This window comes from Xenopus laevis, chromosome 8S (assembly GCF_017654675.1).
Source record: "Xenopus laevis strain J_2021 chromosome 8S, Xenopus_laevis_v10.1, whole genome shotgun sequence".
In the NCBI taxonomy this organism is placed as follows: Eukaryota; Metazoa; Chordata; class Amphibia; order Anura; family Pipidae; genus Xenopus; species Xenopus laevis.
In genome coordinates, this window is record NC_054386.1 from 100,986,429 (window position 1) to 100,994,572 (window position 8,144).

Sequence of the window (8,144 nt, forward strand, 5' to 3'; positions counted from 1 at the left end):
AATAATCATTATTATAGTGGTGAGGACAACTTACCTTTAATCCTGTTTGTTTCAAGCTGGGTCCAAATGGGTTTGAATGGCAGAAATTGTAGGTAAGGCAACTGGGGTATAAGAATTATAGGGCAAGATACAGACGGACAACATGGAGACAGTAATGCAAAAAAAAGAAAATGGGGCAAGATGGAGACAGTATCTCAAAATGGGGACAGTAGGACAATATGGAGACAGTAGGGCATGATGGAGACTATAGGATAAAATAAAGACAGTAGGGCAAGATGCAGACAGTAGGACAATATGGAGACAGTAGGACAAGATGGAGACAGTAGGACAAGATGGAGATAGTAGGACAAGATGGAGACAGTAGGGCAAGATGGAACAGTAGGACAGTATGGAGACAGTAGGACAAGATGGAGACAGTAGGACAAGATGGAGACAGTAGGACAAGATGGAGACAGTAGGACAAGATGGAGGCAGTAGGACAAGATGGAGACAGTAGGACAAGATGGAGACAGTAGGACAAGATGGAGACAGTAGGACAGTATGGAGACAGTCGGACAAGATGGAGACAGTAGGACAAGATGGAGACAGTAGGGCAAGATGGAACAGTAGGACAAGATGGAACAGTAGGACAGTATGGAGACAGTAGGACAAGATGGAGACAGTAGGACAAGATGGAACAGTAGGACAGTATGGAGACAGTAGGACAAGATGGAGACAGTAGGACAAGATGGAGACAGTAGGACAAGATGGAGACAGTAGGGCAAGATGGAGACAGTAGGACAAGATGGAACAGTAGGACAAGATGGAACAGTAGGACAGTATGGAGACAGTAGGACAAGATAGAGACAGTAGGACAAGATGGAGACAGTAGGGCAAGATGGAGACAGTAGGGCAAGATGGAGACAGTAGGACAAAATGGAGACAGTAGGACAAGATGGAGACAGTAGGACAAGATGGAGACAGTAGGGCAAGATGGAGACAGTAGGACAAAATGGAGACAGTAGGACAAGATGGAGACAGTAGGACAAGAAAGAGACAGTAAGGCAAGATGGAGACAGTAGGGCAAGATGGAGACAGTAGGACAAGATGGAGACAGTAAGGCAAGATGGAGACAGTAGGGCAAGATGGAGACAGTAGGGCAAGATGGAGACAGTAGGACAAGATGGAGACAGTAAGGCAAGATGGAGACAGTAGGGCAAGATGGAGACAGTAGGACAAGGTAGAAACAATATGTATTCAACTGTATTGATCTACTTTGTCCTGTTTTCAAATGATCTAATTACAGCCCAAAAAGTTTTCTTTTCAATGTATTTTTTTGTTCTGTGTTTCTGCCACATTTTGGATTAGTGTTGATGTATCAAATTTAAGAGGAGAAAGCCATGATTTATTCATGCACAGCCCCACATCTCCCAACTAATCCTGACGCCTACGTTTTAATCTCCTCCTTTTACTGATTTCCATCCATCCCTGTTGCAAAGAGCTAACAATCTATTTTTAGCACAGGACTGAACTGCAAAGTTAAGTCCCTGCGCATCCCGCAGCAAGAAAGGGTTAAATGGCATGAATTTTGGAGCTGCTCAGTGAGTGTATTGTAACAGCTGGATTCTCAGATGCCCTGCCTGGCGAGCGGCCATGTTTGTGTCTCCTGGGGAAAGAGAAAGGCACTGGATCTGATGGCGATTAATGGAAATGTGAATTTTATTTTCCACTCCATGCTTGTCAGGTTTTATTGCACTCACTGGCAGCACCACTGGCTGGGAAGGGTTTAAATGAGATATTAAATAAGGACTTAGTGGCTAATGAGTGGAGTCACGGGAGAGAGAGAGAGAGAGAGAGAGAGAGACAGAGAGAGAGAGACAGAGAGAGACAGAGAGAAAGTAACACAACTTGAAAGTAGAGAGAGAGATAGTTTGGAGGTTGGGAGAAGGGAGAGAGAGGCATTTGGGGGGAAAGACAAATGTTGGGGGTGAGAGGAGAGAGAGGTGAGTGTGGGGGAGAAGGATGAAAGAGAGGTAAGTGGCATGTGGTTGGGATTGGAGCAACAAAGAGAAATGGTTGGAGGAAGGAGATAAAGACTGAGGTCGCTAGAGGACATAGAGGTGATTGGGGGAACAGAGATATTGTGGATTCAGGAAAACAAAAATATTGTTTGTGGTAGGAGACAGAGAAGGCTGGGAGAAAGGGTGAGCCAACTGCTGAGAGACATGCCTGAGGGGAGAGAGGGTTATACATTAGTGGAGAGATGATTGAGGGATGATTGAGGAAGTTATATTTCAATGAGGGACAGAAGGCTAGGGAGCTATGGGAGGATAGAGAGTTGGTTCAGGGGCACCATAGTTGGGGGGCAGGGATAGAGATGGTTGATGGTAGAGAGGGGATGGACATGACTGAGCAAGGAAAGAGAGAGAGAGAGGTGTGGGGGAAGGAAGATACTCCCAACCATGACTGATGAAGATGGTTTGAGTGAGGAAGGGGTGATGGTTGAGAGGAGATAGCCACGTAGATTGCCAGGTGGCAAGACTAAGATTGGGGAGAAATGATATGAGGAAGGCAGAGATGGCAAGGTGGACATGTAGTTATTGGCTGAGAAGGTTGGTTGGTAGAAATGTTTTTTGGGAAGAGAGAGAAGGGTGGTGTAAAGTGATGGGAAAAGGAGAGTTTATTCTGGTTGAAGAAGAAGAAAAATGACTGACTCAGGGGTGGTATAGGGTTGATATGCAGATCCTGTGCTTAAATGTGCTCCTCTAGCTTTAATCATGGGAGTATCTGTGCCATCATCAAGCAGAGCACAAGTACTGGTTACAAAACCACTCTCTCTCCCTCTCTATGTCTCTCCCCCATTCACACTCCTCCTTAAGAGCATCATGCACAGCAGTGGGTACCCCCCCTCTCAAGTTAATCAGGCTCTATTTATCCCATAGTATCCAGTGTATGTCCCTATTGACCTGAAATTCCTCCCGGAGCCACAGCCCCTTCCTTATTGCGTGTGACAGCTCCTAATCTCTCTCCCCTGCTCTCTGGGGGACCAGAAAGTCTTTCTACTTAATGATGTGCCTTAAGATACAGTAGATGGCAGAAATTCACAGCAGATTGATTTTCCCTGTGGCTATTAACGTAAAAGCCTGTGGCTTGGATAAGCGCGAAATTCCCCTGCCACCCATTGGCTTCACTTTGAACAAACAAATACACAGCCGAATCTCAAGGGTTTGGGCTCATTAATGTTGTTCTTGGGTGATTTTCCAGTGCACAGAAGAGCCTCAATCATTGGGGGGCCCTGAATCCAGATTGGAAGCCACTCTGATCTATTGTATATTTACTCAATTTGTCATGTGCCTTCTCCACCTTCTTCCTTCACCCATCAGTATCTTAGTGCCCTGTCTACCTCTTTACTTGTTCTTTCTCCATCTCTGTGCCATCTCCACCTTCTTCTCCCGTCTCTACCTCTTTTCTGCTTTTCTGCTCTCCATCTATGTCCCCTTTCTAGCTCCTTTCTGTTAGTTTCCTCATCTCTGTGCCATCTCCACCTTCTTCTCCCGTCTCTACCTCTTTAATAGTTCTTTCTCCATGTCTATGCCCACTGTTCCTCCTTCCCTTTCTTTCACCATTCTCTTTCTCCTTTGTCTTCCTTTGTATTCCTTTTTCCTACTCCAACTCAGATCTTTGTGCCCTTTATACCTTCTCTTTCCTGCTCCTTACCCATTCTATGTGCCCTCACCACCTCCTCATCGTTTCTTTATCCATTAGTGTGCTCTCTCTCTCTTATCTCTGCCCCTTCTCCATCTCTCATTTCCAACTCCATCTCCATAGCTGTCCCCTTTCTAGCTCCTTTCTGTTAGTTCTTTCACCTCTGTGCCATCTCTACCTTCCTCTCCCTCTTTTCTGCTTAGGGCTCCTTAGTAGGTAACGTCAGGCCAGGAAGCCTCAAGAACAGCAGTTTGTGGGTCCCTGGTAAATGAAGGGGCTGTATATAAAAATGCTAATAGGACCTCCCCCCAGTGACTTCAACCTCATTGCTAGGTTGGATGTTATGGAGAGTTTTTCCTTTGTATCTGTAGCTTGTATGAAAGATTTTCCACATTCTAGTCCAGTCACCCAGCTGGTCCCACCATAAGTCATGAGGTATGTGACCTGCTCTTTGCAGTAGAAGAAGCCTCCTTTTATGAAACAGAATTTGGAGAGTCCAATAATAGACTGCAGGTCACCTTTAGCTCTGGTTAGAAGGACAGTGTATACTTTCACCCCCACACTCCAAAATAGCAGAGCCTTGTCCCATAGTTCCACATCTGAAAGACCCAAAGACTCCAGTAACCAAAATTAGCTGCCAATGCCGGAACAAGAGGCCAGAATGCCGACCTGTTGGGCTTGGACCAGACTGCAGATATGGTCCTCTCCAGGTTAGTCTGCTGGGGATCTATTATAACCTACTGTATATAACATAAAGGTGGTTGTCACTAACCTCTGTTACTTTATGGGACCCGATCCTTTTTTTTTTTTTTTTTTTAAATCAGAAATTCCATTCTCTGTCAAGTTCCCAAAAATTCTTCTTTAGGGGAAATCAGGTTTCACTTCCTTCTCCTGCTGCCAGACAACTGCAAACAATAAGGAAAAAAACACCACTCGGGTCTCAGGGGCATGCTGGGAACTGTAGTCAGGCAAAGGCCAGCGAAACATATGTGCAGAGGGATTCATTGTTACTATTACATTGAATTGATCCCCCTAAGATTTCTTTTCTTGAGTTGAAAGTTAGAACTTCACTTGATTTATTCTACATCTCCTGTAACAATGACCAAATGGACCAAATGGAGTTGGCACCACAAGCTCTAAGGGTAGGGCATCTTCTGATGTTTTTCATCCATTTAAATTAAAGAGAGAGGAGGACAGCCCAGCTAGAGGTTGACTATGCAGCCACTTTGAGGGTGACAGAGACAAGCCCCAAGGTTGCCCACTCAGACTTGTTTGATGTACTTCCCATTATGGTTTGGATAAAAAGCATCTCTTTGATACTCTTGGTCTGTTGTTTTTATTTTCTCCCCTAATGCAGATATTCCCTCTGGTGCCACTAGGTGGTGACCTTCTGATAGGGCAGACCAGCGCCAACACCAGGAGGTGCTCCAGATCGAGAACATAAAACTCCAGAGCACTTTGCTCGGGTCATTTTTCTGGTGCCCAAGGCCTCCTTAATCACCTGACATGGAACATTCTAATCTGGAAGCTGGGTGGCCTTTGCACCCTTCTGCTCTGTGCAGCAGTGCTTGATGGGTAATTCAGGTAGCATGTTTTAATACACTTGCTCCTCTGTGTCCCTGGTCTTTAATAGCAAAAAAAGACATTTTGTGACATTGGGAGACATTTGTTCCGAGCAACAAGGGTTTCACTGAAGACCCCCAGATGAGAGAAATCTGCAGGGGGCTTTCCTGACTTGCAATCAACATGGCAGCTCCCACTGCACACAAGATACAAGAGCTGCAGGTTACTAAGCTTTTTGGAAATGCAGTTTATTGGCTGACATTTACATTATTGCCCCCCAAATTTGCAGTTGTTGAGATTTTCTACCCCCCTACAGACCCTCTATGATTCCTATCCAAGGCCCCAGAGGCCTCTCCCCTTGGTGCTTATTATGCTCTTAGCTACCAGTGTTTACTCTACACTCACTTGGCAAACAATGCTAAAAATAAACCAATGATTAAACTACATTTCCCAGAATGCTTGGGTGCTGTTTGTAAGCTGAGCCTGTTTTTACATAAGCACAAGAGGGAGGAGGAGAGGGGGGAGGTACAGGTGTGTGTGAATATCAATACAAGTACAGCATGTTCCATGCCAGACAAGATAGGCAGGTTTGACTTCATTCCCAGAGCATGCTGGGTAACTTTCCCTCTAGTTATCAGTTATTTGTGCCATTCACGAGACGGGAAGGTAACAGCCCCTGTGCCCCCTCTACATTTCACCCGCATCCTCCACCAACCTGATCACCCCAGGGCGTCCACCTACATCCAGCTACGGAAGCCCAGGCAGACCACCCTTCCTCGGCAAGGTAAGTCTAGATTTTCTAGATTCCAAAGCAAAAGGGGGCCTGCTGGGTAATCGTGGAAACGTTTCACCGCTCGTCCGAGAGGCTTCTCCAGCTTCAACCGACAGAATCGAACTGAAGAAGACGCTTGTATGAGCGGTGAAACATTGTCACGGTTACCCAGCATGCTCAGCTGCCTGCCAACCTTTGTGCAGAAGGGGAACTGCCGTTATGAAATGAAATGTAAGTCTGAGCAGCTTTCCAATATACATGTATACTGCTGGTTCTGACTCCTGAAACGTTGTAGCAGAATCCAGCTGAGCTGCAGAAGAACTGACTTCTGCTCTTTGAGCAATAGGAGCATCTGGGGGTAGGGTAGGTAATTGTACCAGAAGCGAAATAACACTGAGCCCCAGATATAAGGATGGCAAAGGTGAGCTGGCACATGGACTGGCAGAGGGCACCCAGACTGATACTACTGATTGTTATTGCTCTGTACCAACGGGGCTCTTAGCAGTTGCTCCTCAGTTTTATTGTTATGGGGTATGAAGAGCCAATAGGCCCCAAAACACTTGGTGGACATTCTGAGCTAAACACAGACCTGTAACCCCAACCTTTCCTTCCTGTAGCACTCACCCCAAATCTCCCCCCCTGGGCCCCCTTAGCTCATAACAAGGTTACAGATATATAGAAACATTGGGGTAACAGTCACCCTGCTATAGTTCCAGGGGTACCCAGGGTACAAATAAGCACTCACCCAAATCTCCCCCTAACTGACCTTCAGACTGGGCCCCCTTAGCTCATAACAAGGTTACAGATATATAGAAACATTGGGGTAACAGTCACCCTGCTATAGTTCCAGGGGTACCCAGGGTACAAATAATCACTCACCCCAAATCTCCCCCTAACTGACCTTCAGACTGGGCCCCCTTAGCTCATAACAAGGTTACAGATATATAGAAACATTGGGGTAACAGTCACCCTGTTATAGTTCCAGGGGTACCCAGGGTACAAATAAGCACTCACCCCAAATCTCCCCCTAACTGACCTTCAGACTGGGCCCCCTTAGCTCATAACAAGGTTACAGATATATAGAAACATTGGGGTAACAGTCACCCTGCTATAGTTCCAGGGGTACCCAGGGTACAAATAATCACTCACCCCAAATCTCCCCCTAACTGACCTTCAGACTGGGCCCCCTTAGCTCATAACAAGGTTACAGATATATAGAAACATTGGGGTAACAGTCACCCTGCTATAGTTCCAGGGGTACCCAGGGTACAAATAAGCACTCACCCCAAATCTCCCCCTAACTGGCCTTCAGACTGGGCCCCCTTAGCTCATAACAAGGTTACAGATATATAGAAACATTGGGGTGTCACCCTGCTATAGTTCCAGGGGTACCCAGGGTACAAATAAGCACTCACCCCAAATCTCCCCCTAACTGACCTTCAGACTGGGCCCCCTTAGCTCATAACAAGGTTACAGATATATAGAAACATTGGGGTGTCACCCTGCTATAGTTCCAGGGGTACCCAGGGTACAAATAAACACTCACCCCAAATCTCCCCCTAACTGACCTTCAGACTGGGCCCCCTTAGCTCATAACAAGGTTACAGATATATAGAAACATTGGGGCAAATAAGCATCACCCCAAATCCCCAGGGATCCTGCCCAATAGTTTGGGAGTCAATGTCTGCAGGGGTCGCTCTGTAGCTCCAAAGCAGATACTTTAACATCTATTTGGTGGCAGGTACGTGGGGTGCAGGTACGTGGGGTGCAGGTACGTGGGGAGGGGATACCCTGACACATAATTACAATTTAATTAATTACAAACCATTTTATCAAAGTCCGTTACAGTGAGGTGAGAGCTGATTGGCTGCTTATTTCCCTTTCATGTTTAAATGGCTAATTAAAGGGCCATAATAACATATATGTTGTGCTATAAAAAGCTTGATTGCCTCTGTCAGAACTACTCAGGTTGCTGTGAACTCAATCTCCCAGCATGCTCAGCTGCTAACATTGCGCACGGTGAGGGGGAAACACAAGATTCTGTTGATGTTTTTGTGAGTCTGAACCTAAAACAAGAACATGATAGGAAAATGCAGGTGTGACTTGTGTATAAAACAGAGAGTTC

At 45.9% G+C, this 8,144-nt stretch overlaps 1 protein-coding gene across 1 annotated transcript in view; it reads left to right on the forward strand.

The window, feature by feature from the left end:
• The first annotated feature begins 5,819 nt into the window (after positions 1-5,819).
• Positions 5,820-8,144, forward strand: part of nr1i3.S (nuclear receptor subfamily 1 group I member 3 S homeolog) — a 20,970-nt gene continuing 18,645 nt past the window's right edge. The window contains exon 1 of the mRNA XM_041574532.1: positions 5,820-6,031. The gene's annotated coding sequence lies outside the window, so the exon portion shown is untranslated. The remainder of the gene's footprint in view (positions 6,032-8,144) is intronic.